At 45.0% G+C, this 12,500-nt stretch overlaps 2 non-coding genes and 1 pseudogene across 2 annotated transcripts; all 3 read right to left on the bottom strand.

Moving 5' to 3' along the window:
• The window catches only part of LOC135267743 (large subunit ribosomal RNA), an 8,315-nt pseudogene extending 2,948 nt beyond the window's left edge, over positions 1–5,367 (bottom strand).
• Positions 5,368–5,843: 476 nt separating this feature from the next.
• LOC135267741 (5.8S ribosomal RNA) lies at positions 5,844–6,000 on the bottom strand. The gene has a single exon (XR_010336120.1). It is a non-coding gene; the product is annotated as a 5.8S ribosomal RNA (ribosomal RNA).
• Positions 6,001–8,058: 2,058 nt separating this feature from the next.
• Positions 8,059–9,981, bottom strand: LOC135267748 (small subunit ribosomal RNA). The gene has a single exon (XR_010336123.1). It is a non-coding gene; the product is annotated as a small subunit ribosomal RNA (ribosomal RNA).
• Between the last annotated feature and the right edge of the window lie 2,519 nt (positions 9,982–12,500).

Raw genomic sequence — 12,500 nt, 5'->3', positions numbered from 1 at the left:
CCGGCCCAAGGAGATATTTCCACACCGAGATAACTGAACACGGCATCCACGGCCGCAACCGGGATCCTCTCTCCCTTCGTCAGTGTCAACCCGGGGTCTGCTACGTACCAGGAGTCTTTTGTCGGGCGTATTTCGAAGGACGTACATTTCGGGGCTGAGATCCTCATTCCCAGCCTCTCTAAGTAGTCCTCCGTAACTCGTAGCAGGGTGCATGCCTGAGGTACATTAGCCGCTATTAGAAAAATGTCGTCAGCGAAGGCCATGCAGGAGACACTAGCCAGTTCTCCACCAACCTTATACCCCGGGTGACTCTCCAGCTGCAGTAAAAGGGGTTCCAAAACTGCGTTGAATAAGAAGGGGCTGAGGGGGGTCGCCTTGTTTCACCCCTCGCTGGAGACTTAGGGTCACTTCCGCCGTGCCCTGTTTGACGACTGTGTGCAGATCCTTATAGGAGTCTTCCACAAGCCGTACCACCTGCTCGGGAAGACCCTTCATTCGCAGTGCTGGTCCTAAGATAGAATGAGGAACTGTGTCAAAGGCCTTAGACACATCCAGGCAGACTGCGACCAGGTTCTTATGCTGGCCCTTTGAGTGCCGCAGCAACTCGTTAAGGATCTGCACGTTATTGAAGCACCCCGCCTCTGAAACGAACCCCTTTTGGCGTGGGTGGAACCGCACATGCTCTCTGAGTTTCTGATCGATTATGCCCCAGTATAATCGACAGAGTATCGAGCTGATTGTAATTGGCCTATAGCTAGCTACATCAGGGGGATCCTTACCCTGCTTGAGTAGTAGCTGTGTGCGGTTCATCCTCCATTGTGTAGGCTGCATCGCACAACACATTAGCAGATTATACAATAATCGGAGGATCTCCTGTACAACCCGACGAACTAAGTGGCGTTTTTGGAGTCCGTCCGGGCCTGCAGCCGATTTTAATTTAGTTTGGGATATCCTTTTTCTGACCTCTTTTAATTCAATAGGCGTTAGGACATCTGCTGTGTCCAGAGGCAGAGGATAATCCCAGTGAGGTGGGAGTACGTCCGGCTTTGTGCCCCAAAGTTTGTTGTACATCCTCTCGATGTCGTCGCGCTGGAGTTGCACTCGGCCCTGTTCCAGCCAACGCACATCTTCCCTCACATAGCGGGCCAGCTGACCTGGATTCTTTTTAAATAGGTCCTGGGTTTGAGAGTAGACATACCGCCGGAAAGCATTTCTACTCTTACCCTTTTTCCTCTGACGCTTTGGTCGTTCCTGGGTATCGTCAGGATTTACGACCTTGAGCACTCTTTCGTACATTTCGTCGAGGCGGTCTTGAGGGAAAACGCCGATGACCGCCTCGCGAAGAGCGTCTTGCAGCTCCTGGATGACAGCTGCTGGTTCCTGAGAGATGGCCTTTGGAATTTCAACCCCTAAAGCAGCGGTAATTATACTCTCCCTCCAACCCGTATCGACATTGTTGGAGGTGGAACCTGAGGATGCCATTTCCTCCTCCACCGGGACCGGCGGGCTCCCGAGACCATCGGGACCCTCGGTGTTGAGGATCGTTTGAGAACATGCAGGGGCCCCCTCCTCATCCCCAGGCAACTCGGGATACTCAAGGGGGATGTTCTCTTCGGCCGGTTCATCCGTCCCCACTACCGGCAGAACGGAATCTTCCGCGCCGGCGGGATCCTGTACTCGCACACCCTCGAAATACAGTTCCCGCCTTCTTTTGTATGCATCTGTATTCCGTTTATCCCTTATCTGTTTGCACGTACGATTCGGGAAGAACGGGAGCATACATTTGGCAACGCACCTCTCGTTTTGGAATCTGACCTCCAATTCCAGCATTTTAGCCTCGTCCTCCTCCGAAAACACAGATCGTGTGTTTCTTCTCAGGGGGCGAGGGAGAGCTGCCCTCTCAGCTCTGCCAGATTCCTCAGCTGCTCTTTGGGTGTTTCTGACGAGAGGGTGTCTGTGTCGGAGGTGCTGAGTAACCCCCGACTGACTTTTACAGACCAGACCACACAGATGACACCTTAGTGCGTTACCCTGTGGGTCTGGCGTGGGCCCAGTACATTTGGGCGCATGGCATAATGCCGCTCTTTTCGACCTATACTGCCCCTTGCAATCGGAGCATTTGTATAGGATTAGCGACAACGGATGTCTTTCCCTCAGATGCCGTTCCTCATCATCTAAACTTAACGCCCGGAAGTTACCCTTTCCGGCATTGAGACATATGCCGCATGACCTGCTTTGAAAGGGTAACATCAAGATGATTTCAAGGGGTTCGCCTGACGTTAAGTGAGCACTATCGGCGGGGGGTCCGTGTGCCCCCGCTTCGTCTTCGGAATCCATGTCCATAGCATGGTCCGCTCCCATAGGTCCAATGGGGTTGTCAGGACAGTTGGTTCCTGGTCTAATACGAGGAGGAGGGGAACCGTGCTCCTCCAAGTCCGAGGCTTCGTTAGGGGTATCGAATGCCATACCACTAAAGTGTAGGGGTGGCAGGCCCCTACAACTTTCCCCTGCTGAGGTTTAGCCTATCCCAGACCATCCTGGGACAGTTACCGACTCTCACGACGCGGACGTACTCAGCATAACTTTTCAAGTGTGATCTGATCAGGATCACACTCTCCAAGCCTCATGGGCGGGGTCTTCCCATAAGAGAGTCATAGTTACTCCCGCCGTTTACCCGCGCTTGCTTGAATTTCTTCACGTTGACATTCAGAGCACTGGGCAGAAATCACATTGCGTCAACACCCGCAGGGGCCATCGCAATGCTTTGTTTTAATTAGACAGTCGGATTCCCCCGGTCCGTGCCAGTTCTGAGCTGACCGTTGAATGGCGGCCGAAGAGGACTTCCGGACGCCCTGACGGGCGCACCCGGAGCCTCGCAGCAAGACGGTTCCGCGGGAGGCCAAAAGGCACGGGACCGAACTCGGATTCGACATTGACCGCCGAAACGGAACAACGCTTCACCTCGCACAGGCCCGGCACGTCAGCCGCGACCCGCTTCCTCGCCAAGCCCGACACGCCCCGATCCTCAGAGCCAATCCTTATCCCGAAGTTACGGATCCAATTTGCCGACTTCCCTTACCTACATTATTCTATCGACTAGAGGCTCTTCACCTTGGAGACCTGCTGCGGATATGGGTACGAACCGGCGCGACGCCTCGACGTGGCCCTCTCCCGGATTTTCAAGGTCCGAGGGGAAGATCCGGACACCGCCGCAACTGCGGTGCTCTTCGCGTTCCAAACCATATCTCCCTGCTAGAGGATTCCATGGAACTCGAACGCTCATGCAGAAAAGAAAACTCTTCCCGGATCTCCCGACGGCGTCTCCGGGTCCTTTTGGGTTGCCCCGACGAACTCTCTTGCGAGGGCCCGAATTATTAACGGTTCCGCTGCCGGGTTCCGGAATAGGAACCGGATTCCCTTTCGCCCAATGGGTGTGTGCTCGCTTCGTACGTTTACGTTCGAATTAAAAACGAACCAACGACATATCTACACCACATCAACATCGGCTTTCGCCTAGGGCTTAGGATCGACTGACTCGTGTGCAACGGCTGTTCACACGAAACCCTTCTCCACGTCAGTCCTCCAGGGCCTCGCTGGAGTATTTGCTACTACCACCAAGATCTGCACCGACGGCGGCTCCAGACGGCCTCACGGCCAGTCCTTCTGCGCTCACCGCCGCGACCCTCCTACTCGTCAGGGCTTCATGGCCGGTTAATTAAATAACCGACCGCACATGCCGCTGACGGCCGAGTATAAGCACGACGCTTCAGCGCCATCCATTTTCAGGGCTAGTAACTTCGGCAGGTGAGTTGTTACACACTCCTTGGCGGATTCCGACTTCCATGGCCACCGTCCTGATGTCTTAAGTTACCAACGCCTTTCATGGTATCCCATAAGCGTCGATTTAGGCGCTTTAACTCGGCGTTTGGTTCATCCCACAGCGCCAGTTCTGCTTACCAAAAATGGCCCACTTGGCACTCTGATTCGAGTCTCGCGGCTTCATATAAAGTTCGAGCAAGCCGGAGATCTCACCCATTTAAAGTTTGAGAATAGGTTGAGGCCGTTTCGACCCCAATGCCTCTAATCATTCGCTTTACCGGATGAAACTCGTAAGCGACGAGCGCCAGCTATCCTGAGGGAAACTTCGGAGGGAACCAGCTACTAGATGGTTCGATTAGTCTTTCGCCCCTATACCCAGTTCCGACGATCGATTTGCACGTCAGAATCGCTACGGACCTCCATCAGGGTTTCCCCTGACTTCGTCCTGACCAGGCATAGTTCACCATCTTTCGGGTCCCAGCGTGTACGCTCTTGGTGCGCCTCTTCTCGCAATGAGAATGAGACGCCCCGGGAGTGCGGGGCGACAGCCGTAACGGCCGCCCATCTTCCCTTAGTCCGTGCAAGACGAACTTTCACTTTCATTGCGCCTTTAGGTTTAGTCATGTCCCAATGACTCGCGCACATGCTAGACTCCTTGGTCCGTGTTTCAAGACGGGTCCTGAAAGTACCCAAAGCTATAGCGTCGCAGATCGGCGTTTCAACCGAGTCTGTCCGAGAACTCATTGGCGAACAGCCATTCGTAGACAGAACCGACACCAGGTGCGATTACCGTCATAAACGAACGCGCTTGCCAATGGTCGGACGCTAACTGTGTAGCGGCCCGGCGCCATATGCATACCTTCGAGCGAGTCGACCGGGAAACACCGCGGGTTCGTCCGAAACGGCGAACCGTTCGAACGGGCTCCACCGCGGGCCTTAGATCGACACCCAAAGGATCGCGACGTCCTACTGGGGGAGAAGTGCACGCGTTCGACTTCGGTTCGCATAAACAAAAGGCGCGAACGACGCGTACGCCGTTCGTCGCACGATCATTTAGCGCCGCTATCGAGTCACGCTGAATCTCCCCTTTCGACCTTTCGGGTTTCTCAGGTTTACCCCTGAACGGTTTCACGTACTATTGAACTCTCTCTTCAAAGTTCTTTTCAACTTTCCCTCACGGTACTTGTTCGCTATCGGTCTCGTGGTCATATTTAGCCTTAGATGGAGTTTACCACCCACTTAGGGCTGCACTCTCAAGCAACCCGACTCTGAGGAGAGATCCTCCCGTTATCGGCAACGGTCACTACGGGCCTGGCACCCTCTATGGGCTGTGGCCCCGTTCAAGATGGACTTGGACGCGTCGCACAATCTCGGGATGACGGATCCTCCCTAACACCACATTTCCCGGCGTCCGGTTTCGGCCGCGGGATTCAGTGCTGGGCTTTTTCCTGTTCGCTCGCCGCTACTAAGGAAATCCTAGTTAGTTTCTTTTCCTCCGCTTAATAATATGCTTAAATTCAGCGGGTAGTCTCACCTGCTCTGAGGTCGCAAATATAAATTTGCCTTTATTTTGTCAGACGATAATTACACGTATTCCGTTTATATGGCTGCCTCCAAACAATTTCAAACATCGATCTGACGTCGTTGCGAGAATGTTGTTGTTGTTAATTATAGTGCATAAAATATGCATATAAACAACTTTAACGTCTCGGACACGACGATCGCTTCGTTCGAAATTTAAGCGTTGTGGCTGCTTTTTAATATCGGACGTGCTACGTCTAAACCAACTTGTACCAACAAACTAATAAGAATGTCAGCCGCTATTGCGTTTTAGGATGCCGCGTTATTTTTTATATTGTTTTTATTGTTGTCTACGTTGCATAATATTTTATTATGACAACCGACAATCAATTAACAATTATAGTAACGCGTCATATTTGCACCCAACACGCTCCGACGTAATTGTCTACACAACATTGTGCGCTGTGTTTAAGACAAAAACCGAGCAGTCTTTGAAATTGACACGACCCTCAGCCAGGAGTGGTCCGGGAACAGTATATCCGAGGACCGCAATGTGCGTTCGAAATGTCGATGTTCATGTGTCCTGCAGTTCACAAGTTGACGCGCAATTAGCTGCGTTCTTCATCGACCCACGAGCCAAGTGATCCACCGTTCAGGGTAATCTTTTCAAACAAATTTAAAATATTATTACATAACGCACCGTTCCACATCGAAATCGTTTCATCATCACACAACAACAAAAATAACTACTTAAGGTTATTACAATTGTGATGTATATGTGAGAAACGGACCAATCGAAAGAAACGTTCGGCGTTATATTTTATAATATTTTATTTAATTAAAGTGGCATTTGTTTCTACTTATCGAAAAGAGTATGCAGTTATAGTTTAAGTTTACATAAAGAATAACCCGATGATATTAACGTTTTATAAATACGTATATATATCTATTAGGTTTTTTTTCTCTATCAACTTTGTCTATAAAACTCTGCTCCTTTTGCGATAAGCATTATGTATATTTATTAAATAGAAAATATGTCGAAAAACCAGACGTTTTCTTCAAACAAACGCCACAGCTACAAACTTAATCACAACAATATTTACCAAACAATACAATTGTAGGGTGTTTTGTGTGATACGTCGTTTGGTGGGCATTCTAAGAACGTCCGTCGACATAAAAACGAATCAAAAGAAAAGCACAGGCAGTGCAAAACGTTCCTTCGTCAGTCGGGCGTATATCATTTAAAACCCACAGAATCTAAAAAAGTTAATAAACTTTTTTATTTAGATTCCTACGGTTCGTCGCGTCGTTAAAGTAAATTATTACTTCGACGCATGCGGAACCCAGGTACCCGAAAACCGTAAGCCTAAGCGTTTTTTTCCAAACATCACTCACTATCGATAAAGTAAATTGATTTTATGTATTTATAAATGTGCGTTTGTATGTATAGTAGTATAGTAGTAGTATATTTTGTTATTGGTTGTTTCGAGCTTTTTATTGTTATAAAACGTTTTTGTAGTCTTGTACATAAAGTACAGACGAATAGACAGCCCCTTTTATTTATTAATAAACTCCAACCATTTACAAATTAAATTACAACTACAACATCTCTTTTACACATTAATTATACACCATCTTTATTTTCTTTTTTCCGAAGCGAATACGATGAAGAAAATACGCAAAGACTGGCTTACAAAACCGTAAGCCTAAGCGTTTATTTTTCAAACATCACTCACCATCGGTAAAGTAAAATGATGGTATGTATAAATGTGTATTTGTATGTACAGTAGCGTAATAATTTTGTTGTTGGTTGTTTCGAGTTTATTTATTATTATGGTTTGTATGTATAAAGTTTTAGTCTTGTACATAAAGTACAGACGAATAGACAGCCCCTTTTATTTATTAATAAACTCCAACCATTTACAAATTAAATTACAACTACAACATCTCTTTTACACATTAATTATACACCATCTTTATTTTCTTTTTTCCGAAGCGAATACGATGAAGAAAATACGCAAAGACTGGCTTACAAAACCGTAAGCCTAAGCGTTTATTTTTCAAACATCACTCACCATCGGTTAAGTAAAATGATGGTATGTATAAATGTGTATTTGTATGTACAGTAGCGTATTAATTTTGTTGTTGGTTGTTTCGAGTTTATTTATTATTATGGTTTGTATGTATAAAGTTTTAGTCGTGTACATAAAGTACGATCGTATTGGCAGACACCATTATTATTCATTCATTCATTCTTGTTTGTTATTATAAATAACTCCAACCATATACAAATACTACAACAACAACAACAACATCTCTTGCACATTAATTATACACCACCACTGTGTATTAGTACTTTTTTTCGAAGCGAATACGATGATGGAAATACGCTAAGACCGGCACTGCGAAAGCAATAATAAAACGTTAGCACATAACCATCTTTCGACAATATTGATTCGTGTTAATGTTCGAAAAAATTCTTTGAAAACGTCGTTTACGGCACGTTTACAATCGATTTATAAAATAAATCGAAAAACGTAACAACAGATCCGCTTAATGCAAGACGACCCGTTGTTGCTTTTCCGTTCGACGCATAATAAAGAATTTTGTATGAGAATTGATCATCATACGAATAGTGTATGTATGTGTGTTTTTTGTTGATCAGCACAGACAAAATGTGTGTGTATGTGTGACAACTAAACAACAACATTTACACGTTAATGATCCTTCCGCAGGTTCACCTACGGAAACCTTGTTACGACTTTTACTTCCTCTAAATGATCAAGTTTGGTCATCTTCCCAGCAACATCGGCAACGTCGAAACGCCACCGCGCACCGGTCCGAAGACCTCACTAAATCATTCAATCGGTAGTAGCGACGGGCGGTGTGTACAAAGGGCAGGGACGTAATCAACGCGAGCTTATGACTCGCGCTTACTGGGAATTCCTCGTTCATGGGGAACAATTGCAAGCCCCAATCCCTAGCACGAAGGAGGTTCAGCGGGTTACCCGGACCGCTCGGTCAGGGAGGACACGCTGATTCCTTCAGTGTAGCGCGCGTGCGGCCCAGAACATCTAAGGGCATCACAGACCTGTTATTGCTCAATCTCGTGCGGCTAGAAGCCGCCTGTCCCTCTAAGAAGAATTGTTTGTACGCCGACAGTAAAAACCGCACATAGAGACCGGGCGAACCCGGCTCCAGCCGGCATTTGGGATGTCGAAATACGCCTATTTAGCAGGCTAGAGTCTCGTTCGTTATCGGAATTAACCAGACAAATCGCTCCACCAACTAAGAACGGCCATGCACCACCACCCACCGAATCAAGAAAGAGCTCTCAATCTGTCAATCCTTCCGGTGTCCGGGCCTGGTGAGGTTTCCCGTGTTGAGTCAAATTAAGCCGCAGGCTCCACTCCTGGTGGTGCCCTTCCGTCAATTCCTTTAAGTTTCAGCTTTGCAACCATACTTCCCCCGGAACCCAAAAGCTTTGGTTTCCCGGAAGCTGCCCGCCGAGTCATCGGAGGAACGTCGGCGGATCGCTAGCTGGCATCGTTTATGGTTAGAACTAGGGCGGTATCTGATCGCCTTCGAACCTCTAACTTTCGTTCTTGATCAATGAAAGCGTTTTTGGCAAATGCTTTCGCTTCTGTCCGTCTTGCGACGATCCAAGAATTTCACCTCTAACGTCGCAATACGAATGCCCCCATCCGTTCCTATTAATCATTACCTCGGGGTTCCGAAAACCAACAAAATAGAACCGAGGTCCTATTCCATTATTCCATGCACACAGTATTCAGGCGAAGTTTTAGCCTGCTTTAAGCACTCTAATTTGTTCAAAGTAAACGTGCCGGCCCACCTCGACACTCAATGAAGAGCACCGCGGCGGGATTGAGTTGGGCCGCCCTCTCGAGCTAAGCCCACCGGCAGGACGTCCCGCGAAACGCCAGTTAACACCGCGAACGATGAACCGGCGGCGCGGGACACAAATTCGACTACGAGCTTTTTAACCGCAACAACTTTAATATACGCTATTGGAGCTGGAATTACCGCGGCTGCTGGCACCAGACTTGCCCTCCAATTGATCCTCGTTAAAGGGTTTAGAGTGTACTCATTCCGATTACGGGGCCTCGGATGAGTCCCGTATCGTTATTTTTCGTCACTACCTCCCCGTGCCGGGAGTGGGTAATTTGCGCGCCTGCTGCCTTCCTTGGATGTGGTAGCCGTTTCTCAGGCTCCCTCTCCGGAATCGAACCCTGATTCCCCGTTACCCGTTACAACCATGGTAGGCGCAGAACCTACCATCGACAGTTGATAAGGCAGACATTTGAAAGATGCGTCGCCGGTGCGAGACCGTGCGATCAGCGTAAAGTTATTCAGATTCACCAAGTTGTACGATGACGGCGAAACCGCCACCGATTGGTTTTGATCTAATAAAAGCGCTCCTTCCGTCTCCGGTCGGAGCTCTGTTTGCATGTATTAGCTCTAGAATTACCACAGTTATCCAAGTAAATGTGGGTACGATCTAAGGAACCATAACTGATTTAATGAGCCTTTCGCGGTTTCACCTTAATTTGGCTTGTACTGAGACATGCATGGCTTAATCTTTGAGACAAGCATATGACTACTGGCAGGATCAACCAGGGAACTGTGTTTTTGTGTTTTTTGAGACAGACGAGAGAATAAAATACTCATCATCATCGTTTATAAAGATGAAGAATATGCGCGTTTGTGCGAAACAATCTAACATATAAGAAAGTAACGCCACGCTGTTTCTTCTTTTCTTCGTACGATATAGAGATAAATGTATCGTCATCATCGTCGTCGTAGTCGTTAAACACCACAACACATATATCGGTCAATAAAGGCATAATAATAATATTTATAATATTATTTTTTACCTTTGCCGATTTAAAAGTTCAAACATTCTCTTCACTCTTCGCAAGATTGAATGCGACGTGAATTTATGAAATTCTTTCGAATCCATAAACGTTACGAATATTATATAAATATTCTCGCTCGGATATTAGAGAGTTGACGCATTTATTATTTTTGTTTGTTTAAATCACAAACATTTGTTAGTTCAACAAAGTTTGATTGCATAAGGACCGCCAACGTAAGAGAATACGTTTTGCCGCATCCGCAATCTCGCTGTGGGGAACTGGGCGAGCCACAAAATCACAAAATAAAGCAATCTCGCAAGCAAAGCCCTATTCGAATTCGATAGCGGAAATGTGCGATAAACGTCGATAAATTGGAAGCAAATGCAGAACGTATACATAATCGGTCGTTTTGTCGTCGTCATTTATGATAAACTTCGACTAAACCGTTACACCGTTCATATCGCCTCACTCAACGCATCGACACACACCACTACCATATGTATACCAGCGCGACACCGATCGAGGCAGCCGCTCGGTATTGGATGTGCGCACCGCTCCACTGACATAGCTCCACAGGCGACGTCTACCGAAGCGCACAGCTCTATAACTATAAGGCATACACACAAAAGGGAGAAAATATTTTAAATATTGATAATATTAAAAAGTCATATTTTATATTTAAACCATTATAAAATTTAATTATAAAAACGTTTGTTTTAAAAAAAATAATTAATTAATAAAAACAAAATTATTTTAAGCGCCGTACTTCGTAAACGTCGTACTTCGTTCGTCGTATGTGCAAAGTCAAATGAATGCTGTAGTTAGTCGCAGTTGGAACGTCTGAATGTCGTACAACGTAACAATAATTTTGAGTGCCCTAATGTGTAGACGTCGTACTTCGCGAACGTCGCACTTCGTAAACGACGTACTTCGTGAACGTCGCACTTCGTAAACGACGTACTTCGTGAACGTCGCACTTCGTAAACGACGTACTTCGTAAACGTCGCACTTCGTAAACGACGTACTTCGTGAACGTCGTACTTCGTAAAGGTTATGCAATATTAATACACATTTGCTGTATTGCAAGTTGCATTTTAATAAATATTATGCATTTTTATGTTTTAATTTAATATCTAGGCCAAAATACTATGTTTATTTAATTGTTAAATGTGTACGTTTATTTATAGATACGTAATTTACATAAAAATTTGTTTTTTTTTTTATTATATGCAAACTACAAATAAAACATTTAATATTTTTAAACGTCGTACTTCGTGTAAGTTATGCAATATTGATACAAATTTAGTGTATTGCGGGTCGCAATAATATTAATTTATATTTGAACGTAGTACTTCGTGAAGGTTATGCAACATCAGTACACATTAAGTGTATTGCAGGTTGCATTATTATTAATTTATGTTTTCTCACTTTTTACCTTCATATAAAAAAAAATTTAATATTTTTGGACGTCGTACTTCGTAACAGTTATGCAATATTGATGCACATCTGTTGTGCTGCGGGTTGCATTTTATAAATTTAATGTATTCTTATGATTTACTTTAATGTCTAGGCAAAAAAACACTTTTGATTAGTTGCTGAATGTTTACATTTATTTACAGATACGTAATTTGCAAAAAAATTTGCTGTTTTTTTATTATATACAACACAAATAAAATTCTTTAATATTCTTGAACGTCGTACTTCGTGTAGGTTATGCAATATTGATACAAATTTAGTGTATTGCGGGTCACAATAATATTAATTTATATTTAAACGTAGTACTTCGTGAAGGTTATGCAAGATCAGTACATATTAAGTGTATTGCAGGTTGCATTATTATTAATTTATGTTTTCTCACTTTTAACCTCAATATAAAAAAAAATTAATATTTTTGGACGTCGTACTTCGTAAAGGTTATGCAATATTAATGCACATCTAGTGTGCTGCGGGTTGCATTTTATAAATTTAATGTATTTTTATGTTTTACTTTAATATCTAGGCAAAAAAAACAATTTTGATTAGTTGCTAAATGTTTACATTTATTTACAGATACGTAATTTGCAAAAAAATTTGCTGTTTTTTCATTATATACAACACAAATAAAATTATTATATTATTTATTGTTTACGTTTTACTTCATCACTTTGTGAACGTCGTACTTCGTTTGTACTATGAACGCTGCATTTCGTCGCAGTCGGCAGCACGTGCGAATAAACGTCGTACAAGAAAATCACGATTTTGAGTGCCGTACTTTGCAAACGTCGTACTTCGTCTATACTATGT

This window comes from Tribolium castaneum, unplaced genomic scaffold (genome assembly GCF_031307605.1).
Source record: "Tribolium castaneum strain GA2 unplaced genomic scaffold, icTriCast1.1 ptg000086l, whole genome shotgun sequence".
Classification (NCBI taxonomy): domain Eukaryota; kingdom Metazoa; phylum Arthropoda; class Insecta; order Coleoptera; family Tenebrionidae; genus Tribolium; species Tribolium castaneum.
Note: the sequence above shows the minus strand (reverse complement) of the source record. Positions and strands in the feature narration are given on the sequence as shown.